This window comes from Hyperolius riggenbachi, chromosome 6, assembly GCF_040937935.1.
Source record: "Hyperolius riggenbachi isolate aHypRig1 chromosome 6, aHypRig1.pri, whole genome shotgun sequence".
Lineage (NCBI taxonomy): Eukaryota > Metazoa > Chordata > Amphibia > Anura > Hyperoliidae > Hyperolius > Hyperolius riggenbachi.
Window position 1 is genome coordinate 137,609,209 of NC_090651.1, and position 23,580 is coordinate 137,632,788.

The 23,580-nt window shown below is 46.7% G+C and overlaps 1 protein-coding gene across 13 annotated transcripts in view; it reads left to right on the top strand.

The window, feature by feature from the left end:
* LOC137521131 (leukocyte tyrosine kinase receptor-like) overlaps window positions 1-23,580 on the top strand; it is a 353,345-nt gene that overhangs the window by 275,413 nt on the left and 54,352 nt on the right. The window contains exon 9 of one of the 13 annotated variants that reach the window (XM_068239975.1): window positions 10,095-10,176. The exons of the other annotated variants lie outside the window; for them this stretch is intronic. The gene's annotated coding sequence lies outside the window, so the exon portion shown is untranslated. Of the gene's footprint in view, window positions 1-10,094; window positions 10,177-23,580 lie in introns of those variants that run through there. 13 annotated transcript variants of the gene reach the window in all.

A 23,580-nucleotide genomic window follows, 5' to 3' on the forward strand; every position in this document is an offset into this window, starting at 1 on the left:
TGAGAGCCATAAACCCACATTTTAAAATGTAATTCTGTGAGAGCCATACAATAGATTTCAAACTGGGATATACCCATACGAGAAATACCCACTAACAGCTTGTACAATTAGCTAGCTGACGTGGGGTTTGGTTCACTTTGTTGGACGAGATCCTTACACTTTGATTGGCCCAACAGGCTGTCACTTTACAGGCAGCCTATTGGTCCAAAGTCAAGTGACAGACAGCCTATTGGGCCAATCAAAGTGCGGGGATCTCGTCGGGGTCAGCCATACATCCCTGATATTACAATTAAAGGGGTTCTGTGGGGGTGGGGGGGGGGGGTTAAAAACAAAAACTGACACTTACCTGAGGCTTCTACTAGCCCCCTGCAGCTGTCATGTGTCCGCACCGTCCTCTAAGATCCTCCGTTCCCCGCCGCCATCATCGTTCAATTATTTGACGCTAGCGCGTTCAAAAGCGCTAACATAATATATGGCAGTGGTCTCACAGCGGGGATCGCCGGCGATTCGCATTTTGCGGAAAACAAAAAATGTTTTTAGAGTGATCACGGTTCTATTGCTTAAACATTGTGAATCTCGATTGCTCAAAAATCACAAAAATGTCCAGTGAGAAATTGGGAAAAACCCCTCTGCAAAACACAATCTCTCACTGGACATTTTTGTGATTTTTTTTTTTTTTTTTTTTTTTTTTTTTTTGAGCAATCGAGATTCACAATGTTTAAACATTAGAACCGTGATCACTCTAAAAACATTTTTCGTTTTCCGCAAAATGCGAATCGCCGGCGATCCCCGCTGTGAGACCACTGCCATATATTGTGTTAGCGCTTTTGAAAGCGCTAGCAACAAATAATGATGGCGGGGAACAGAGGATTGTAGAGGATGGTGTGGGCACATGACAGCTGCAGGGGGCCGGTAGAAGCCCCAGGTAAGTGTCCGTTTTTACACGCACGTACGTACTTGTATATTGTCATTATTAAAGAGACCCTGTACTGAAAAAGTGCCCCTGGGGGGTACTTGTCTTGGGACGGGAAAGCCTCTGGACTATCTCGGGGGCGCTGTAGAGGCTCTCGGCTTGGAAATGGCCAATCCCAGTCAGGGCCACTCTACTGTGCAGACACAGACTTGTACCTGCGCAGTAGAGCGGACCTGACTGGGATCAGCTATTCCCAAGCCACTACTGCACCTGTGCTGGACCCGGGAATGTAAATATTTACATGCCCGCCGTTCAGAGTGGCATAGCAAGACCACGGTGGGACGGAGGAGGACAGGGGAAGCCTCGATAAGTTCCAGAGGCTTCCCCCTCCCGAGGTGAGTACCCCCTAGGGGCATTTTTTTTTTCATACAGATACTCTTTAAGCCTCAGAAATTCTTAAAACATATACTGTACTCCCTGAGGCCTACTAAAGTACACCCGGGGGTACATGTACGCCATGTTGAGAACCTAACAGCTATTGGGTACTCGAAAGTACTGCAACATTTATCTGGGACCCATCAGATCACAGTAAGTATTGTTAAAGGATGAATGAAATGGCGTGTGTGAAGTAGATGTAGCATACTGTACATTTAATGGCAACAATGACACTTTGTAAAAATGTACTGCAGATACTGTATATGGCTACAATTACAAGACTGCTATATGACAAAAGGCGATAAATAAAATCAGCGTCAGGCATTGCGGTGGCTCCTGATTGGTTGTTTACCCAGTAATGGAGGGGTTAGGGTAAGATGTACTGCCCCTTTAACACGTGTGCTCTGGGTACAGAAAAAGAGTCCTATGTAAATCTTCATTGGTAGATGAATTCCCCCGGCACTACTTAAACATAGGATAAAAAAATCAGTACTTTTCCGTTAGCCGGGCATAAGTGTAATAGGGCAAAGTAACATGTTCTGTGAGGCCGTTAGCCGCCCGCAACTTGCGCCCAGCTAATGGAAAAGTACCAAAAATTCTTTGTCGGCTTTAGGGTTGCTGCAGTATGACCGTATACCGCAGTTTGATTGTGCATGGTAATCATACTATGCACAATCCCGGTTTACCGGTTTTAGGGGGTGGGGCATCGGCGGTGAAGAGAATGGCCGCATCAGCGGGGAGAGCGGGCAGAAACTCACCTTCCTTCGGCCACATGCGTCTACAATCTACTTCCTCCCAGGCGTAGTCGCTTTGGTAACACCATCCCCTGTGATGTCATCACAGGGAGCCCCTTGTGATTTTATCACAGGGAGCCCCTTGTGAATTCATCACGGGGCGCTGTTATTAATGTGACGATGCCTAGGAAGAAGGAGATAGATGCTGTGTGTGGCTGGCTGAAGGCAGGTGAGTTGTTTCTGCTTGCTCTCCCCCACCGCACACTGGAGGCACCTATACCGGGGGCAACTATACTAGCTATCTATACTGGTAGGCACCTATACTGGGGGCAACTATACTAGCTATCTAACTGGGAGCAACTATTAGGGCTGAGCTCTCGGATTCCGAATTTCAAGTTTGCCATCGGAATTTGGCAGTTCCGAGTAAGCACTCGAAAATTCGGCAATTCGGAGTACCGAATTCGCGTTTATATTGAAGTCAATAGTGCTAAATTCCGTGGTGAATTGTAAAGCCCCCTTACATGCTATCACCAAATTTGGCATGTATATTAAGCAGATGCGTAGGAACATGGTAAAAAAAAAATTGTGAAAAAAACCTTAGTTTTTGAATTAAACGATTTTAAAGTTTCATAGGAAAAATGGTTTTTAAACTGTAAAATGACACTGCTGCAGTACAGGTTACTGCATTCCGAGTTCTACATACAAATTGTATACATTTCATGAAAACAGACAGTGTGGGGTCCCCCCTCCCAAGCCTCCTTAACCCCTTGTCCCCCATGCAGGCTGGGATAGCCAGAATGCGGAGTCCCGGCCACGTGGGGCTTCGCACCCTGAGCTATACCAGCCCGCATGGTCCATGGTATGGGGGGGCTCTGGAGGAGAGGGGCGGCCAACCTCCCCCAGAGCCCTTGTCCAATCCATGGATAAGGGGCTCTTCCCCACCTCCGGTGCCCGAGGGGGCGGCTTCCGGGGTCCGCTTGTTAAAGGGGAACCCCGGATGGCACCATGAACTCCCCAGGATGTCGGCGGCCCCCACCTCCTCCTGGGGCACCGGAGGTGGGGAAGAGCCCCTTGTCCATGGATTGGACAGGGGCTCTGGGGGAGAGGGGGAGGTTGACCGCCCCTCTCCTCCAGAGCCCCTCCCCCCCCCCATACCATGGACCATGTGGGCTGGTATAGCTCAGGGTGCGAAGCCCCACGTGGCCGGGACTACGCATTCTGGCTACCCCAGCCTGCATGGGAGACAAGGAGTTGAGGCTTGGAAGGGGGGACCCCACGCTGTCTGTTTTCATGAAATGTATACAATATGTATACAGAACTCGGAATGCAGTAACCTGTACTGCAGCAGTATCATTTTACACAGTTTAAAAAACATTTTTCCTATGAAACTTTGAAATCTACTTGCTCAAAAACTATAAGGTCTTTTCACAATTTTTTTTTTTTACCATGTTCCTATTCATCTGCTTAATATACATGCCAAATTTGGTGATGATAGCATGTACAGAGGCTTTACAATTAACCGCATAAGTTGGCACTATTGACTTTAATAGAAATGCACTCGGAACACGAAATGCGGTACACGATATATCAACGAAATCGGAATTTAGCTGTTCCGATCAGCTCTAGCAACTATACTAGCTATCTATACTGGGAGGCACATATACTGAGGGCAACTATAATAGCTATCTATACTGAGAGGCATCTATACCTATACTGGGGGCAAGTATACTGTCTACATATACGGGAGGCACCTATACTGGCTACATATGCTAGAGGCACCTACCTGGCTAGTCTACACTGGGGGCAACTATACTGGCTACCAATGCTGAAGGCACCTACCTGGCTAACCTATCCTGGGGGCAACTATACTGGCTACCAGTACTGGAGGCAGCTACCTGACTAACCTATACTGTGGGCACCAATAGCTGGCCAGTTTTGGGTATTGGCTGGCCAGACCCCAAATTTTTCGGGTTCTGGCCGTATCATACTTTAACTTCAAAGTGTACCAGAGCCAAAGCTTGAGTACAAAATTAGATACTTATCTTGAGAGGGAAGCCTCAGGATCCTATTGAGGCTTCCCTCGCTACTCCGTTGTCCCCCGTTGCTGAGCGCGCCCCCCGAAAGATTAGCGGCAAGGAAATAATTTTGTAATTCTGTCATACAGTGGTTTTTGTAGACAGGTATCATACCGTCATATTTCATACCGTTGGAACCCTAGTTGGCTTACATCCGTATAAAAAACAGTATGCTGCCAGCATGACACGTATCGCATGTACAAACATACATCCGTTCCTAAATGATGGAATGGCTGTGGGGCACGACACATGTAAGCCAACACAAAGCTTTTTGTATTCCAAGTTTACGCAGTGCCGGGGAATTCATCTACTATTGAAGATTTATATGACAAAACATCACTGCAACCTCAAATATCATTTCTGATCATCTTCCATCCTTTTTTTTGCTAAAATTGGAAAAAGAAATGCATAGCAGTAGCACTACTAAGGATGGTAAGTAGAGCCCTGACCAGCTATGATGGCTAGAGGCCCACAGGAATAGGGACCTATGAGGCATTTCCCTCCTAACCTCCTCGCTAGCCCATCCACATGGTAATGATTCTGGGAATGATGAGGTACTTTGCAAGAGACACTAGCAAAACGTACCCCTTCCTTGAGCATGACATAAGGACAAGAAGATCCTAGAAAGTACCTCACCACTCACAAATAACCAATTAGAATATGAATCAGTCTTTATTAATACAAATATTGCACATAAAAACACTTAAAATCCAGATGCATGAGATGTAGCGCTCAAAATGAGTATCAACAAATAATGATAATATTGATCATCCCAATAAATACAGATAAATGATATGGCCCTATGACTCCAAGGTAGCCAACATATGGTTCAAACACTATTGAAAGTGCAATGCAATATATGCATAAATTATGCCAGCACTTCCACTATAAAGTGCAATGTGCTAAAGCCGCATCTACACGAGTAGATGCGGCCGCGATGCTCCTTATCAATCGAGCCGCTGATGCGGCTCGATTGATAAGATCCGACAGGACGGATCTCCGCACCGCCGATTCCCTGCTCGCTCCCCGCGAGGGGACAATGGCAGGGAATCGTGCGGGAGATAAGCGGGGACGAGTGGGCACGAGCGGGGAATCGAATGCGGCGCACACGCGCGGCGAGCGGGGACGCGACGGGCACGTGGAAGAGGCACGCTGCAATATGGCACGGTGTAGATGGGGCTTAAGAAAATATATATCTCATGGATAATGTGCAATAGGATGAGAATGAATCCCAAAAGTATAAGTGAAATATAAATGGTGAGAAAAACCAAGAATCCAAAAGGGACATGAATAGTGACCACAACCAGATGAAAATAGGAAAGATAGTGAAGACACAAGGGAAGGTAGTAGCTGGACAGAGGTTTGAGGGAGCTTACTGAGGAGAGTTGGGCATGACTTCTGACCACCACGCAAGGGCAATGTAAGTCAATGGGGACTTACAATAGACACAAGGCTGCCCCAAACTCTGCAGTGCATTGCCGCATGATCTGTACCTACCTCATGGATTATGCAACAATGCAAGTGTATGATGCCACGGTAAGTGTGAATCCCCGACTGCAGCAGTAATGCTGCACATAGGCACAGAGCGATGAGATTCCAGTGATGTACTTCCTGTCCAGCAGGCAGTACATCACTGAGTGGGGGAAGCACTACACCTATTACCCTGTCGGTGCACTTTGGCGCAGTGTAATATGCATGGGAAATTGGTGTGCCCTGAGCTCTCCTGCTGCAATGGCCTTGATTCACTACGGCCTCTTTTCCATGGACAGTTGATAGGCAGTGAAATGCCTCTCAAATGCTTGCTGCTGCTGCCTGGCAACTGCTTGCTGAGCACGCAGTTCAACTGTCCGTGGAAAAGAGGCCTAAAGCTACTGCGCACAAACAGTGCAGGGTATTATTAGCACACGTGCAGTCCTGTCAACATAGTGTGCGCTTAATTTACACGAGATGCTTCTAACTGCGGTGCAATGTGCTTGTAGTGCCACTGCTACAGTGGATTATGGCGGTGGCGCTGTGAGCACATTGCGCAGAAGTTAAAAGCATTGTGCATAAGTTAAGAGCGCACACTACACTGACTGGACCTCGTGCTAACATTAACTGGTGCTGTTTGTGCACAGTAGCTTTAGTGAATCAAGGCCTGTATATCAAATTGGCCTTCAAGGGGCCCTGAGATTTTGGGGGGGGGGGGGGGGATAGAAGAAATTCATACATTCCTGGGGCTTCCTCCAGCCTCCTTCGGCCTGATCCGTCCCTCGCCGCTGTCCTCCTCCTTTGATCTCGAGGATGGATGGGAGTCCCAGTCCCTCAACTCTTTTGCACCCAGGCTTCTGATCACTGGGGTGGGAAGGAGTGGGGGCACCTGACTGACCCTCTACTCTTTTGTTACTGTTAGGAGCAGAGGCGCCAATGAGGTATAAAATCAATTAAAAAAAGTTTAAAATTGGGGGGTTAATGATGGACTTACCTCCCTACAAAAGAAGACACAATAATGTGTAATATACAAGGCAAAAATAGGCGCAACTCTAATGGTGGCCACACACCATACAATTTGTTTGTAATATACAAGGCAAAAATAGGCGCAACTCTAATGGTGGCCACACACCATACAATTTGTTAAATATCTGTTCAATTTAAGAATTGCAATCAATTTTTCTGACTGATTGTAACATTTCAAAAATATGACCAATGTACCACACACCTTTGTTCATTTTTTCCCCAATTATGAAAAAAATGATTGGATACTCTGACAAAATTAGGGTATATATATTTATAAATTGGCAATCTAACACACATCATACAATCTTTAAAAAGATTGAAGAAAAATATCTGGCATTCCGGATCGATAAAAATCGAAGAAAATGGGAAATCCGATCATTTTTTCAGTCGAATGAAAAAAAAAAAAGCTTTCGATTTTTTTTCAGGAGATCCGATCGTTTTTATTGAATTACCGTAAAATCGGGTCATTTTATTGTATCATGTGGCCACCTTAACCACTTGCCAATCGCACACTCATACCGTGCGGCGGCAAAGTGGTAGCTGGAGGGCCAGCGACGCACATCTGCGTCGCCAGGTGCCTCCCTAATTAATCAGGAAAGGTCGCTCGCGCGAGCGGCCGTTTCCTGTTATATCGTGGAGCGGTTCTCCGTGAATAGCCTGCGAGCCGCTAATCGCGGCTCGCAGACTAAATGTAAACGCAGGAGACGTTTGTCTCCTTTGTTTACATTGAACGGCGCAGCGTAAGGCAGATCGGCGATCCCCGGCCAATCGGCGGCCGGGGATCGCTGCCATGTGACAGAGGACATCCTGTCACAGGCTGCACAGGACGAATAGCGTCCTGTGCAGCCCCTATCACCAGGGGGGACAGGTAGGAGAGGGAGGGGGGGAATTTTGCCGTGGAGGGGGGCTTTGAGGTGCCACCCCCCGCAACATGCCAGCCAGCAGGAGCGATCAGACCCCCCCTGCACATCATCCCCATAGGGGGGGGGGGAAAGGGGGCGATCTGATCGCTCTGCATGCCACCTGATCTGTGCTGGGGGCTGCAGAGCCCACCCAGCGCAGATCACAAAAAACAGTGCTGGTCCTTAAGGGGGGGGGGGGGGGGGGTAAAGGCTGGGTCCTCAAGTGGTTAAGAGTGTGTATATGTGGTATAGTGCCTCTGTGTACCACATATAGACACACTTAGAGTTGCTCCTTTTTGTATTTTTGAGGAAGCGGGCATGAGACTCACAAAACGCGTTGCAGATCTTTTGGAGTAAGAAATAAATGTAATTTGTCTATTACACATTATTGTGTCTTCATTTGCGGGGAGGTAAGTCGTCCCCCCCCCCCCCCCCCCCCAATTTTAAACCGTTTTTAACTTATTTTATACTTCATTGGTGACTCTGTTCCTCAAAATAATCTTTTACCCACCCGGTGGATGGGTGTTACTACCCTTTTCAATCTACGGAGAGCGACATCTTAGCCCGAGTGGGGATGGGAGAAATTCCCTATTGGTGTATTCAGTGTTTGCCTAGCTCGGCAACCTGTGTTTGTGAGTATACTAATCTATCAATTAATAACCTGTATAGCATTGATTTTGCACTATTGGGGCTCCTGAATCTTCCTTTTTGTCTCTACTCTTTTGTAACCATGCATTTATTGCAAGGGTCATTCCCCCCCGGATGGCCTTATGTGCTTCCCAGCTTCCATTTGTAGATTGAAAGGACCATAAACCGTTCATGCAGAGTCATTCTAGGTACAAAAGGTTATCAAAAATACTTTGACACAAATACAAAAAGAGGGTTTCCAAAAAATTACTCTCTGTGAGAGGCTCCTTATAGATATGCAAATATCTTCCAAAACAGGAATATAACAACTTAGTGCTACAGAAAAGGCAGGCAAGGACACGTTCGTTTCGGGCAAGGCCCGTCGTCAGGCCCAATATATAAAACACTGTTAGTCCTGGGGGAAATGCAAGGCAGGAGCGCCAGAGACTGGGAAAATGCAAGGCAGGAGCGCTAGAGACTGGGAAAAACATCTGCAGCAACCAGATGTAAAAGACACGATCCTGAGGGCTGGTAAAAAAAAAACCACACAACTGCTACATCAGCTTCCATTCAAGTGAATGAAGCTGAGAATTTGCACTTTCGGGCAATTATGATTGGTGATCCAAGTATTTAGAGTCCCTTAGATAAGCCAGCTGCCCAAAAGGAAAACCCTTTTAGCCAATAGGATCTTAAGCAAAGCCACCACGTCGAGGAGGACTCTTTAAGAGTGGGTCCTTCACTACACTGATGGCCTATGCTGTCTGGTGCTAGTTACCCTAATACCATCATTACTATATCTCCAATATGACTTGTAGTTAGGTCTGTGTACAAGAGTATCCCTGATCTAATCTAAATCTCATCAATGTGCGTACCCCTTCCCTACTTTTAATCTGTATAAGATGTTTAAAGCAATAACATGAACTATTGCACAGGACAGAAGGAAAACAAATAGAATTGTTCCCTATCTGTATTTAGATAGAGTTGCCTGTCTAATTCCCCTTCATCTTTGTCTAAGCACAATTTGTAATTTGTTCCATGAGCTGTATCAGCTGCCTGCCACGGCAGAGAGGTCATTGGTAAACACAGGATGTTAACAATATGTCTGCTTCCATGAAAGCAGGAAGTAGAAACAGTGCAGATTTATTTCAGGATTTTTATCAGCTATAACAAAGAAATGTTCTTTTAAGTTTATTATGCTGTTGTGTATCTTTTAGAGCAAAGAGGATGTTCTGAGTTCAGGTTAAGGTGAAAACAATCTGTGGACTGAAGTAGTTAAAGGGAATCTTAACTCAAAATTTAAAAAAGAATTTCACTTAAGGCTAGTACACACTAGCAATTTTGATTGGCCAATGATTGGTCAATTTTACCACCTCCATGTAGTATGAGGGCCAAACAGATTTTCAATTCTATGCAGATTATATAGTTAAATGGTCATACTACATGGAGGTGGTAAAATTGACCAATGATTGGCCAATCAAAATTGCTAGTGTGTACTAGGCTTTACCCCCCTGTTCCCTCGACATTCTGGAACGATGCTCTGGTCCCCCGCAGCAGCTAAGTTATCTTTTTCGGCAACTGACCAGTCGCCAAACCACTGTGCCTGCATGGCCTTGGTCGTGCGCATCCTCGGTATTACTCATGTTGCCGTCCCTGTCTTGCGCATGCAGAGAAATCTCGTACTGTGCATGCGCATGACGCGGATGGCAATATGAGCGAGGATGTGCACGACCAGGGCTGCGCACGCACCGTGGCTCTGTGAATGCCGAAAACGAAACTAAGCTGCTGCAGGAAACAGGAGCATTGTCCCAGGACATTGAGGGCACACGGTGGCTGTAGGGGCTGGCAGCTCCAGGTAAGTGAAACTTTTTTTTTTTTTTTTTTTACTTAAGGCTTACATTTTGCTCACCTCCAGGTTCACAGCCAGAAGCATACGACTGTTTGGAGGCAGAACTTACCATGGCGATTTGGGGGCAAAGTGTTGTGCCGATCTGGGGGCGTGGCTTCACAGTGGCCATGCACCCCTACTGAGGGGAACATTGTGGCAAAGGCAAGACCTGGAAAAGACCCTGACCATTACTGTATAATTTATACCAAATGGCATTCACAGCAGTTTTTTTTTTTTTAAGTCTGCATCAGCCCATGACGAGTGTCAAAAAAATTACTACTCATAGAAATCTACTTACATCCATTCTAAAGCAACCGTGTCATTTCTTCTATTAGCCGCTAGAGGGTACTCCAGGCTGTAGTTGTCCCACTAATTGGACAGCCGATAAGGGGATCTTCAGGATGTAGCGGTCTCTGCTGATTGCATGGCTGCTAGGGGGTATTCCGGGCTGGAGCTGTCTTTACTGATTGGACAGCTGCTAGAAGGCGCTCCGGGTTGTAGTTTCTATTGATTGGACGGCCTCTTTTCTTCACTTCGTTTCTAGAAGTTCTGCTGGTGGGTGTCAGGCCTGAGAGCTGCTGGCTATTGGGAATTTGGAGTGACAGGCCGCACGTCTGTCACCAGGAAGGATGTGTCAGGATGACGTCATGGCAGGTGTGACACGTGTGCAGCTGGGCCACTCGTGTACCGCTGAGGATGGCTCATGCTGTGACACGTGACCTCGGCCCTTCTGCTGCTATTACTGAACCATGCTAGTGCTAATTAGAGATGGGAAGTTCCGATATTATCAATGATTCGGATGATTCGAATCGGATCATTGAAAAGATTCGGATCTTTGATCCGAATCTCGAATCATTTTTACTAGGGAAGCATTGGGGGGGGGGGGGGGTGTGTGAAATGACTAGCAGGACAGGACTCTCCCTGCAGTGGACAGAGAAGGGGAGGGGGTGGACGGACAGAGAAGGGGAGGGTGGTGGACAGATAGAGAAGGGAGGAAGTGGACAAAGGGGTGAGCAGAGAGCAGAAATGTTTTTTGCACACATTACCCACATGTTGCAATCATATGCTCACAGTGAAAGAAAGCATTCCCCACCCCAATGTGTCCTGTTTTCACCTCCAACACGCATCATAAATGTAGGGAGAAGTGAAGTGCAGCAGTTTAGAGCAGAGTGCAGGAGGATCATATTGCACAGCAATCACAGTGCCTGCCCTTCTAGCCCAGCACCTGTCTGCAAAGCTACTGAGCTGTGCTTCTGAGCCAAAAGTTTCCCATGTGTTCACTATGTACAACTACGGAACAGACAGCCTAAAATCAGCAGCACATTATAGCCAGTATGTGTGCTCTACACATATCTGCATGGCCGGATTTCTGGCAAGGCCACATAGGCCATGGCCTAGGGCACCAGATAAACAAGGGGCGGCCTGCAGACAGTGGGCATTATTTGCAGGGCATTATTTGCAAGTGTCCAAACAAATGAAAGTGGTCAGGATAACTGCACTATTAGTATCAGCTGGCATCTGCCTGTGCTGTGCTACAGGCAGCTGCAGTCCGTTAACCAAACGTTTGTGAACAGTGTGTGACTAGCAAAAAGCCAGACCTTGTCCAATGACATAGCAGCAGCTCCAGGCAGTTACAGAAGGCCGGGTCTCACACACTTGGAGTGGGGGATGAAAGGACCAGGGGCAGCACCAACAAATAGTACAGAATACAGAAATCAGCCTCTCACAGTACCCATTTCTATTATTGATGGCCAGCGCTGTTACCCTGGAGACAGCAGTGGGTACAGGACTCACTTTTACGTGTTGCTGACCCCACCCAATGTCCAATTGTGAGCCACTTTTGACTGTGTGTATGGTGGAAGGCTCCTACCACGCCCATCACCTGTAGATCGCTTGATTGACCAGTTCCCCAGTGTGACATGATTAATTCACTTCACGTTGCCATGGAGACCTCGGCACTAGCCCCAATAGTGGACACAATTGGGCCAAAAATTGTTTGATGGATGTGTGTGGAGAGAGGTGGTAGGATACGGTTGGGGCGGCTGGTAATAGTCGGCCTTGGGCGGTAAGAAGTACAAATCCGGCCCTGCATATCTGGCAGTGGCACCCATGTCCCCTCTCTCTCATCTACCTGTCCCTGCAAGGCTGGCTCCCTTCCAACAGAGCGATCCATCTCTGCTCTGCTTCCAGGACCTCACTGCCCGCTGAGAGGGGGGTGTGCTGCTCCTGGCTCCACCCCTTTTTTGATCCGAATCATTCATTTTGGTGATCCGGATGATTCGACTCACAAAAGAGATTCGGATCAAAGATCCGAATCGTTCATGATCCGGACAACACTAGCGCTAATAGGAAAAGAAATCCCTAGTGCCAGCCTGTCCCCACCAGCAGCCTCTCTGCACTGCCACTTATTGCTGGGCAGAGCTGTGGACTGGAGGATGGGGATGAGGCAGTACATGCCACTGGGAAATATGACGGGGCTTGTGCTCCTCCTTTTCTGAGGCAAAGGCCGGCCCCTTGGTGATAATAAACTAAGTTTTACTCTGCACCCATTCTAACTCAACAGTGCCATTTATCCTACCAGCCGCTAGGGGGAGCTCCGAGCTGTAGCTGGCATTGCTGATAGGACAGCCGCTCTTGTTCCTGGATGATTGCTGGTGGGTGTGGCAGCTGAGACGGCTCCTGCGTATTGGGAATGCGGAGCGAAAGGCCGCATGCCTTTCTCTGCCGCTCGGTCTGTGGTGATGGTGCCAGAATGACGTCATGGCAGGTGTGATGCTCGTGTACAGCTGAGGATGGCTCATACAGTGACACGTGACCTCGGCCCTTCTGCTATTGCTGCACCATGCTAGTGCTAATAGGAAAATAAATCCCTAGTGCCAGCCTTCCCCCACTCTGCACTGCCCATATTATTGCTGCACACAGCTGTGGAGGATGGGAGTGCAGTACATACAGGTGGGCAATATAACGAGACGAGAGCGTCTCCCCTTCTGAGGGGAACATTGTGGCAAAGGCCGGTGCCCTGGTACCGTAATACTATAAACCTATTTATATTCGCGGAAATCTTTTTACATTGCATTCATTCTAAACTCTACAGTGCTATTTCTCCTACCAGCTCCTAGGGGGCGCTCCCGTCTGTAGTTGGTATTACTGATTGGACAGCTGCTCTGTTCCATTTCTTGTTCCTGGATGGTTTGCCGGTAGGTGGCGTAGCTGAGAAGGCTCCTGGCTGTCGGGAATGCGAAATGCTGCACGTCTGTCTCCTCCGCTCCATCTGCAGGATGGGGGGTGCCGGTGTAATGTCAGAATGGGCAGCCCGGAAGCAGCCTTCCTCACTGAGTATGACGCATGCTCAGTGGGAAGTTAGACATTATTTAACTAAAATATCTCCGCTTCCGCACCACGTACACTCCCGAAATTTTCAGGGGAGGGAGGGGACCCCCAGATCTAGCTCTGTGCCGAATTGCAGCCCCCGAGCCCCACTAGTTCCCGCAATAGATTTGCTGCAATCAGCCTCGGGAACTAGTGGGGCTCTGGGGCTGCAATACGGCACAGAGCTAGATCTGGGGGTCCCCTCCCTCCCCTGAAAATTTCGGGAGTGTACGTGATGCGGAAACGGAGATATTTAGGACGTTTTACGTGGCTGCACAATTTAATGGGACGCAGGCTCCTACTGCGCATGCGGGGCTGCCCAATCTGCGGGGCTGCCCATTCTGAAACTACACCGGCCTGACGCACGTGTGCAGGTGGCTGCTCGTGTACCGCTGAGGATGGCTCATGCCGATCCACATGGCCACGGCCCTACTGCTACTACTGTTCCATGCTATTGCTAATAGGAGTCTGTCACCACTAGTAGTCTCACTCAGGGCCGGGCCGAGGCATAGGCTGGAGAGGCTCCAGCCTCAGGGCGCAGTGTAGGAGGGGGCGCAGAATTCATTCAGCTGTCATTCCTAATTGTGTTTGAAGCAGAAATAAATAAGAAAAGGGGATACATGGCAGTGACTGCAAGCCAGATAACTAAATATTAAGGTGTTGGGGAGGTTGTGGGCCCTGTGGCGCCTCTTAGTCTAATAGCAATCAGTGTGTGATGGCTGCGGTGGCAGGGTTGGATGGGCGCACTTTGGCGTCTCAGCCTTGGGTGCTGGAGGACCTTGTCCCTGCTCTGGTCTCACTGCAATTACTGTATTATTTCTGAAGGAACAGCTACACAGAGATGAGGAATTACATGCAACTGGAAAATTTGAAGGAGCGTGCGCTGCTGTGCTGTGCATGCTTCTGTACCGTGCTCTGTATGCTGCTGTGCACTGTATGCTGATGTACTGTGCTGTGTAGCCTGTTGTGCTCTGTATGCCGCCGTGCTTTGTATGGCTGTGTATGCTGATGTACAGAACACACACACACACTCACACACACACTCTCTCTCTCTCTCTCTCTCTCTCTCCTCTCTCTCCTCTCTCTCCTCTCTCTCCTCTCTCTCTCCTCTCTCTCTCCTCTCTCTCTCCTCTCTCTCTCTCTCTCCTTCCTTACAAATGCTCCCGATCACCAGACGGTCATTTGCTAGCGCTCTGCACAGGTAATGTACAAGAGACACACACACAAAACTGTATTTTGACGGGAAGAGGTTGAAGGTTCAGTTCACGTTATTCTACCTGCATCTTATTTAGCTGATGCTGAATGCTTTTTTGCTACCAAGCAGAACGGGAGCATAGATTTACATTGTCACCTCTAGATACTTTTTTTTGTTTTTTCTATTTTTCTTTGGGTAGGGAGTGCTTAAAGGATACGCCCAGGCACAAAAAAAAAATCCACTTACCTGTGGCTTCTTCCAGCCCCTGGCAGCCGTCCTGGGCCCTCGCCGCAGCTACAGTGGCTCCCAGTCTCCTCCGCTACAGATGCCGACCTCGCCAGTAGTTCTGCGCCTGTGCAGTTCAGACCTGATGACATCGGCGCTACCACGTGACCCTTGCTGTGGAGCGCACAAGAATCCGGCCCAGTAAGCTGACCTGGCAAGGTCGGCTTTTGCAGCGGAGGAGACCTGGAGCCACTGGAGCTGCAGGGAAGGAACAGGACGGCTGCCAGGGGCTGGAGGAAGCCCCAGGTAAGTGGATTTTTGTGCCTGGACGTATCCTTTTAAGGCCATGTTCACAGTGGCTATTGCATTCCCTGTGACAACAGGAACACAACAGACAGGACAATGGCACTGTATGTTATGCTCACGGTGCATCCGGTACAGTGACTCATACATTCATCCTCTGTGGTGCAAATGCGGCCCATCAGCACACGTTCTTCACAATAGCTGCCATGATGTCATCCTGGCACTCATCCTCCCTGCAGATGGATCAGCCCTCCCAGACTGCGGCCTTTTTCTCTGCATCCCCAATACATACAGTAGTAGCCGTCTCAGCTGCCACACCCACCAGCAAAACATCCAGCAACAAGAAGTGAACAAGTGCATCCGGTACAATGAAGCATACAGTCAATGAAAAGTATGCTTCACTTTTACTGTTAACTCACGTGTTAAGTGGTAACACACTACCAATCCGCAACCTGTTACACTGAAACTCTCCCGCCGCACTGTGAACTTCACATAGGTGGTGAATGGTGTTACAAAGCGGCTGTTAGGCCTCTTGCACAGTACATGCGATTCCTTTTTTTTTTTCTTTATACGATCCGATTTTTGATTCTGATTAATAAACTTAGCAGTGCGCAGTACTTTTTTAATCAGAATCAAAAATCGGATCATATAAAAAAAATAAAAATTTGAATTGCATGTAGTGTGTAAGAGGCCTTAAACTGCAAGGCACCACTTTGAGCGTGGTCTAAAAGCAAGGCAACAGTCACTTGCCTGTGCCTGTTAAGGGCAGGGGGCTATCATGGTGATTAAGCTTTATAACTTTATTAATCTAAGTGATTCTGACTTTTTTTTGTATATTTTTCTAGACTGGAAAAATGACTTACTTGTAGAGGAGAAAAGTAAGAAGAGAAATTGTTACAGGTTTTTTTCTATTTCAAATTACAGGCTTGGATTGACTATGTTGTGAATTCTCCCTGTTCTGCACACAGTGCTGACATCACCAGTGCTGGGAAGACAAGAGGTGGTGTGTACATGGCTTACGCCCATGCCTCCCACTTTTGATAGTTGGGTTAAACATGTCAGCACTGCTTTACCCTATAAAATACTTGTATACCTTCATAGAGGATCACAGAAAAAAATTCATCTAGACAGATGGAAAAATCGATAGTTCCCTTTCACCCTACTTGGTTATGTTCATAAACGGACCCCAAAAGGCTACACATAAAATTTTGCTGAAGATCAAGTCCTCGAACGCTACTTATTTATCATTTCTGTGCCAATTCCAATCAATGTACTTACTTCTATATATGTGTAATATTAATGCCATGATCTCATGTGTGACTTTTACTTAAAAAATTGAAATGCTGTGACCATTCTGTATGCACGTACCTTGTATATCTGTATGCCTTGTGATCTTATTATACTGTTAATAAAGCCTTGCTTTTTGTTTAAAAAAAAAGTTACACTTGCACGCTACACGTGCTGCCACCAGTGCAGTACGCTCTTAAGGTCCGTGCGCTAGTACAGCACCGCAACATTTGACTAGTGCAACAGCTACTATGTCACTTATCGTAGTAGTGGCTGCGCTAGTCAAGTGTTGCGGTGCTGCACTAGCGCGCCCTTAATTTATGAGCGCAGGCTGCTGGCAGTGCATTTGGCACTACAAGTGTAACATTTAACAACGCGATAATGAATAAAGGGGTTGATTCATTTAGCTGCGCTTTAATGATGTGTGCAGTGCGAGTTGTGTGCATAATAGTGCTGCGTAACGAGCACTAGTAACTTGCACACGCTCTATTCACGTAACGGGTGCTACACACATCTCATCCTGAGTCCCGTCGGGTCCAGCAGCTTTATAGGAGGTGATCCCCGCACTTTGGCGCAATAGGCTGCCTGTCAAGTGCTTACAGTGCAAGTGTGTACAAATGTAAAGGGTGGGTAGGTATACTGTGCATGTTGTGCAATGCAGCGGAAGACTAAGGGGTCATCAATCCGCCACTGTACCCTTTCACTTACATTTTCCAAGATGGCCGATCATCAAACTGTCATTTGGCAAAGCGGTCAAAATGCATGGCAAGTGAATTGATCAGATCTGTTTGAACAATGGATATTTGCATATTAGATCAGTGTAATTGAATTGACTGTAAACTCATAAAAAAAATTAACACATCTATGGGCAGCTTAGAATATTATTTAGTATTTATATAGCGCTGACATTTTCCGCTGAGCTGTACAGCGTATTTTGTCTTGTCACTAAATTGTTCGTCAGAGGCTTTCACAAACTAATCCCTGCCATAGTCATATGCCTACTGGGCAGTTTCACCCACCAGTCAGTACAGGCAGCCGCTAGGAGCCCCGTACGGGAAAAAGGAGCGGCTGCCCACCGCTACTGCCGTGACTGCTATAGATTCACTTGTATTTTGTTTATTTACCGAGATCATCATCTCAGTGCTCAACACGTTCCCCCCCCCCCCCCCCCCCCAATATGTTCTGGCGAGTGCGAGTTGATCTGGGGTAGGGCACTTGGGGAGAGGTTTTCTTGCCTGGAGTGAAAAAAAGGCTAGAAACAGCCCTGTATGTCTGTACGTATCGTATGGTGTAGGTATAGTAGTCTAGGAACAATTTAGGGGGAAGCCAATCAACTTATCTGTATGTTTTTAGGATGTGGGAGGAAGGAAACCCAAACAGGCACAGGAAGAACATACAAACTGTGCAGAAAGTGCCCTGGCTGGGATTCTAACCAGAGATACATTACTTCAAGCCACTGTTATTGTTGTACAGTAACATATCAGGTGTAAAATGTCTTCCTTGTCTCAGGGATAATTTTGCACACAGAGACCATGCAGGGAGGGAGTATATGCACTATACAGCACGGATGGATGCTATTGAAAAAAAGATCTAAACCTTTGTATACTCGCTAGCTTAGACTGGGGTGGCTGGGGAAGACTAGTCTACTGTGAATCTGTGTGTGTATGGGAGACCATTTCAAAAAGCTTTTTTTTTTACATCCAGGAAGACTAAAAATAAAGAATCCACTTACCTGGGGCTTCCTCCAGCCCCTGGCAGCCGTCCTGTGCCCTCGCCGCAGCTCCGCTCCTTGCCGGTGTCCCAGAGTCCTTTCCGGTACCAGAGGCCCACTTGCATTCCAGCCTGCGACTCACTTAGTCGCGGTGACGCCATCTGGACTGTACGGCGCAGTAGCTCTGCGCATGCGCAGTACAGTCCGGTTGACTCCCGAGGTTGGCATTGTGGAAAGAATTTTATAATTAATCTGTTAATCTTTATGTATATCCTGTGTAACCTATGTGGCTATACAGACCACATGCACAAGATTAGATTATTGTGTTAGAGTGACACTTTAAGTAAAAGGATTATTGTTAACCAAGGAGTTATCACGATATCACTGAATATATGTTATATATATGTTTTGAACCATTCACTGTGCACAGCTTTCTATATTCCTTCACAGTAAAAGACCAGAACAACCTTTAAACCTCCCCCCAGTTTGACGATGTACAGAGGCGCCAATAGGATAAAAGATAATTAAAAAGTTTAAAATATTCGGGTGGCGGTGGTGGACCAGCCACTCAAAAATGGACTTGATGCGTCAGTCAAGAAACATAAAATTTATTCACATACTCCAAATGGACAAAATCGCAACGCGTTTCACGGGCAAACACCCCGCTTCATCAGGCATTCAATAGTAGGAGTACAACACTTGAACAGGTCCAGTATACGCTTGGCACCTCTTGGCACCACAGAGGTGCCAAGCGTATACTGGACCTGTTCAAGTGTTGTACTCCTACTATTGAATGCCTGATGAAGCGGGGTGTTTGCCCGTGAAACGCGTTGCGATTTTGTCCATTTGGAGTATGTGAATAAATTTTATGTTTCTTGACTGACGCATCAAGTCCATTTTTGAGTGGCTGGTCCACCACCGCCACCCGAATATTTTAAACTTTTTAATTATCTTTTATCCTATTGGCGCCTCTATACATCGTCAAATTGTGATTACCACCCTGGGTGGAAGGGTGACAAACCCTCTTCTTTCTTCAGAGAGCGACTTCTTAATCCTGAGTGGGGACAGGTTTAATCTCCCCACCTGCCTATACAGTGGTTACCTGAGAGGTAACCCATGTTTGTGAGTATAATACTTACATGTCACATTTCCTCTTTGTATCAAACATACTACACCATATTGGGCTCTCGGTTTCTCTCCTTTTTATCTCCCCCCAGTGTCATTCTGTGCCAAGCACGGGGCAGCGAGTTGGAAAGAACAGCCTAAATCCAGTTCTCTGAAAGTGTGGGTGATTTTGAAGGACATGAGACAAGGAACTGATGTCAGAGGATTTCTTCTTCCTGTTGACTTTCATTTATTCATGAGGGACACAGAGGAAGAACGACCCCACCCAGAAGAAGAAACTGGACATTGCTCATTGGACTCATGGGATTACAGACTGTTTGGAGGGAGGAATATATTAGCATGTTAACTGGGGTATAAAGATCAACAGAGGAAGGAAGTCTCCACCCTTTTGTGACTGGCCAGGCTGCAGCTAGCCTGTTTCTCCTTTAATAAATGCTGGTATATAAAAGGGTCCTCAGCTGAGTGAATAAAGATTTCATTTTCATTGGCACGAATTGGAGAAGTCTCATTGAGTAAGTTATTTTCCTTTAACATCTGGTTCATCGAACCGGAAAACCTATAGTCACAGAGAGGTGAGTCCTAGGAGCACGTTTGCGACTGGCGAATCTGATAAAAAAAGCTGGTGAAAGTCCACCGGAACTACGTTTCCTTCAAAAACAGGTGGCCAAACGCAACTAGAGCTCACGTCTTTGTGACGTACGGTTTATTTCGAACCGGGAGACTTCTTCAGCCAAGGTCGGTGAAATCGCCTGCTTAGGATTCTAAAACAAACTTTTCGGGTGTCCTGAAAGCTTCTTAATTGTAAGTACTACCTTTTGTTTTTGTAACTTCTCATACACAGGGCTGCGCAAAATTAGAGTGTAAGCTGTTGATGTGTTGTTATGATGTTTGAAGTATGTTTAAAGGTTTAACTCCCTAAGTCCTAAGTCCCAAGTAACGGTTTATTACACTGAGCATTGTCAGGTCTCTGCTGCAGCCCCCGAGGTGCCTTAGCAGGAAAGTTTTCATCTTAGTGCAGGCACTCTGCCTCAGCGGGAATTGTAAGACCTTTGCGCTGTAAATGTTGTATATTTGTGTGCATAGAGGGCAGTACATTTTCCGGGAGGGGACCCACGGGACATTGCGAAGAGGTGTGTAAACAAGGGGGGGGGGGCGAGTTAAACAGTGAAGAATTGTTCGATTGTTGTGAGAGAATGGGCCAAGGTACAAGTAAACTTATGGCCACTAATGATGAATGTGTTATGCGCAAGAAAAATAAAAACTGGGTAAAATATTGCAGCCTGTGGAAAAGTAAATATGATTTTTCAGGACATCTGCATCTTGAGGAGTGCAGAAATCTTGTTTCTCAAATTAAATGTGATGCTCAGGGAAATGTGGTTTTAGAGAAACAATATGGTTTATCAGAAGCTCAAAGATGGCTACTAGAAGCATATACGAGGAGGGGCCAAGTCTTAGCACATTGGTTAGGAGTAGAGAACAAAGACTTGGAGGAGGTACCATCTACTGTATGTCAGGTTCCCCAGAACCCTCCCCAAAACCAAACTCAGCCCCTCCCACAAAAGGTGGATGGGACCTCCCAGACATATGAGGCAGAATATGGTATTAATGCATTAGACATAGATGAGCTACTGGATAAAGTGATGAAGGTTTTTAGTAAATATAGAGGTGTAGCTCCCCCTGCTGCTGAAACAACAGATTCCCCTTATGAACGGTGTAGGATTGCTATACGTGAGGTTTTGACTGAAGGATTGTGCAAGTGTGTCACACAATATGTTGTGGATCATAGAGTCTGCAGACCGAGTGATTTTCTAAAAAGCATCCGGCACCCTGTATGTGGGATTAAGGAAAAGAAAGGGAAGAAAGTTGCTACATATGGTTATGATTGTGATGATGATGAAAGTGGCTGTTACATGAATGATCATGGGCATACACTTCGCCCACGAGGGCGCAGATATAGGGATCATAAAGGTTGCAAACGACGCGGAGAATGTTTTCAATGTGGAAAAAAGGATCATCTAGTCCAGCAGTGTCCTGACAGACACCAAGGTTACTAAGTGACAAGTGTGGTTAAGGGTACTCATTTGTGCCCTAGTTGAAGGTAAATGTGTAAGTGTATTACTGAAACAACGAATGTCAAGATGGAATGTTATGCTATGGTATTAAAAGGATCGTGTAAAATGTGAAGCTGGGAATTCTGAGCTCTGAAATCTAAATCACCAGAGCTCCCCTGGAAGTATCCAGCAGAGGGGGAGGAGGAGGGCTACAGGGGAAAATCCACAAGTTATGAGCTGCTGTCTGTCTGTTTGTTGTTTGTTGTTCGTGTAAGTTTCCACAGTATATAAATGTCTGTACAAGTTTTATACTCTGTCTGTTTGATGTTTGTCTGAAGATTGAAAATTTAAAAGTAATTTTTACTGTCTGCAGTTGTCTGTTTGTGAATGTCATTCTGAATGTGTTTGTAATGTTAAATTCTGTGAAATTTGAGTGGAGTTTCTGCCTGGGGTCTGTGAGAAGGTATGAGTCACGCCCACATTTCTGAGGAGGGGGCAAGAGACTTCATGGACTACTAATCCCAGCCTAGATATGTGTGTGTGTGTGTGTGTTGAAGCGGAACAGAGGGATTTGAGAAAATGCATGTAGCAAGATGAAAGGTTTATTTGAAGGAAATCAATGTGTATATTTTGTGAAACCCAGAATGCGGGATAAATAAAAAAAATAAAAGAAAAAGAGAAACCCCGCAGATATTACTTTCAATTATAAGAGTAAATATGATGATTTTTGTTTTTTGCTTCTGGGAACAATTGATTGCTGCATTGCTGTAGTATGTGGGTCATTGTCATCGATTGATTGGCCGTTTGATTGACACCTGATTAAATTTTTTATAATTCATGGATATGTTAGAAGGAGTTCAGTAAAATGATTTTCATAGAAATATTTTGACCACAAAGCCCTGTCTGATGGCGACTGCAGAAAGGGATGCATGATTGTAGTTCTCTGCCAAGAGCCCAACCCCCCCTCCCCCCCCCCAGCCCCACCCCACCCCCCACCAGCCCCACCCCCACCAGCCCAATCCCACCCCCACCAGCCCAATCCCACCAGATCCATCCATCCATCCCCCGCCTATGCTGCACAGCCTGTTTGCTTGGGCGTCTACGTCTTTATTGTCCAAAACTGCTGCACCACCCTGGCCCTGTACTTTTGTTTTCTTTGTTGTTTACTGACCAAAGGATGTTTTTCCCGTCCGCATGTGCGCAGTGCCTTGTCCCAGGGCAATTGACAAATCTCTGTGGATCAGTTTATGTGTACAGGAGGGAATACACCAACAGGTCTTACAGTAGTGAGCTGAAGAACATCGTGGAATAGATAAGCTTCTTTCTGCGTCTCTGCTCAAGCTGTGTGTTTATCACTTACCCTACGCCACCCTGTCATATGGGATTCCGTCCCCCACTGTTTTCACTAACAGCCCGTATGCTTTCCCATCATGCATATGTTCGCGGCTTAGTGGTGTCCGCAGGGTTAGGTGCCAGCAACTGAAGAGCCCACCTGTCCTACGGACCATGGATGTTATGCAGGCTCCCGCAACACTGGCCATCCACTTGTGTGCAACCTCCCAGTCCCCTCATCTCCCGTGGCAACGAAATGGCAGTTCTAACGTCTACAACTACAGCTCCCTCTGCAGCTTTGCTGTCTCAGGCTTCGTTTTTAGGTCACCCTGTATACTGCTGACCTCCTAATTTTTTTTCTTTTGACTGATGTGATGTTTAAACTAGCTTGCAGTAATGACACATGGTTTTTTTTTATACACATGTGTCAACAGGAGGGATGGTGTGGTAACTAAGGGTGTGGTAACTAAGCTAGCAAAACACCACATGGAAGAAATTGTGATGCTTTGAGATGTTGTCCGCAGTTGTGAAACAAACAGATGTCCTCTTTTTCAATACACAGGAATAGCTCCAGAGGAGGGGTGACTGACAGATAACCTGAGACATACCCGCAAGCACCAAACATTTACCCAGGCCCAATACCCACAGAAAAGGACAGGACAAGGTAACAAAGAAGGAGCATTGTCCTTCCCCAGGGTGGGAGGGCCCTTACCAAGTTCCTGAAGCCTGGGTCCATCTGATTCACTGTAAAAGGGTGCCCCCTACCTGTCTCCAGGGAAGGAACATTTGCCTGAACTGGTCAAGAGGGGCCGAAGGTGAGAAATATATTAGCAGGTTGCTTCTCACCTATACGGCTGTTCTTGTTTAAAGCAGGATGAAGGAGGTAGAGGAGGGAAAGAGGGCACCCCCGCACAT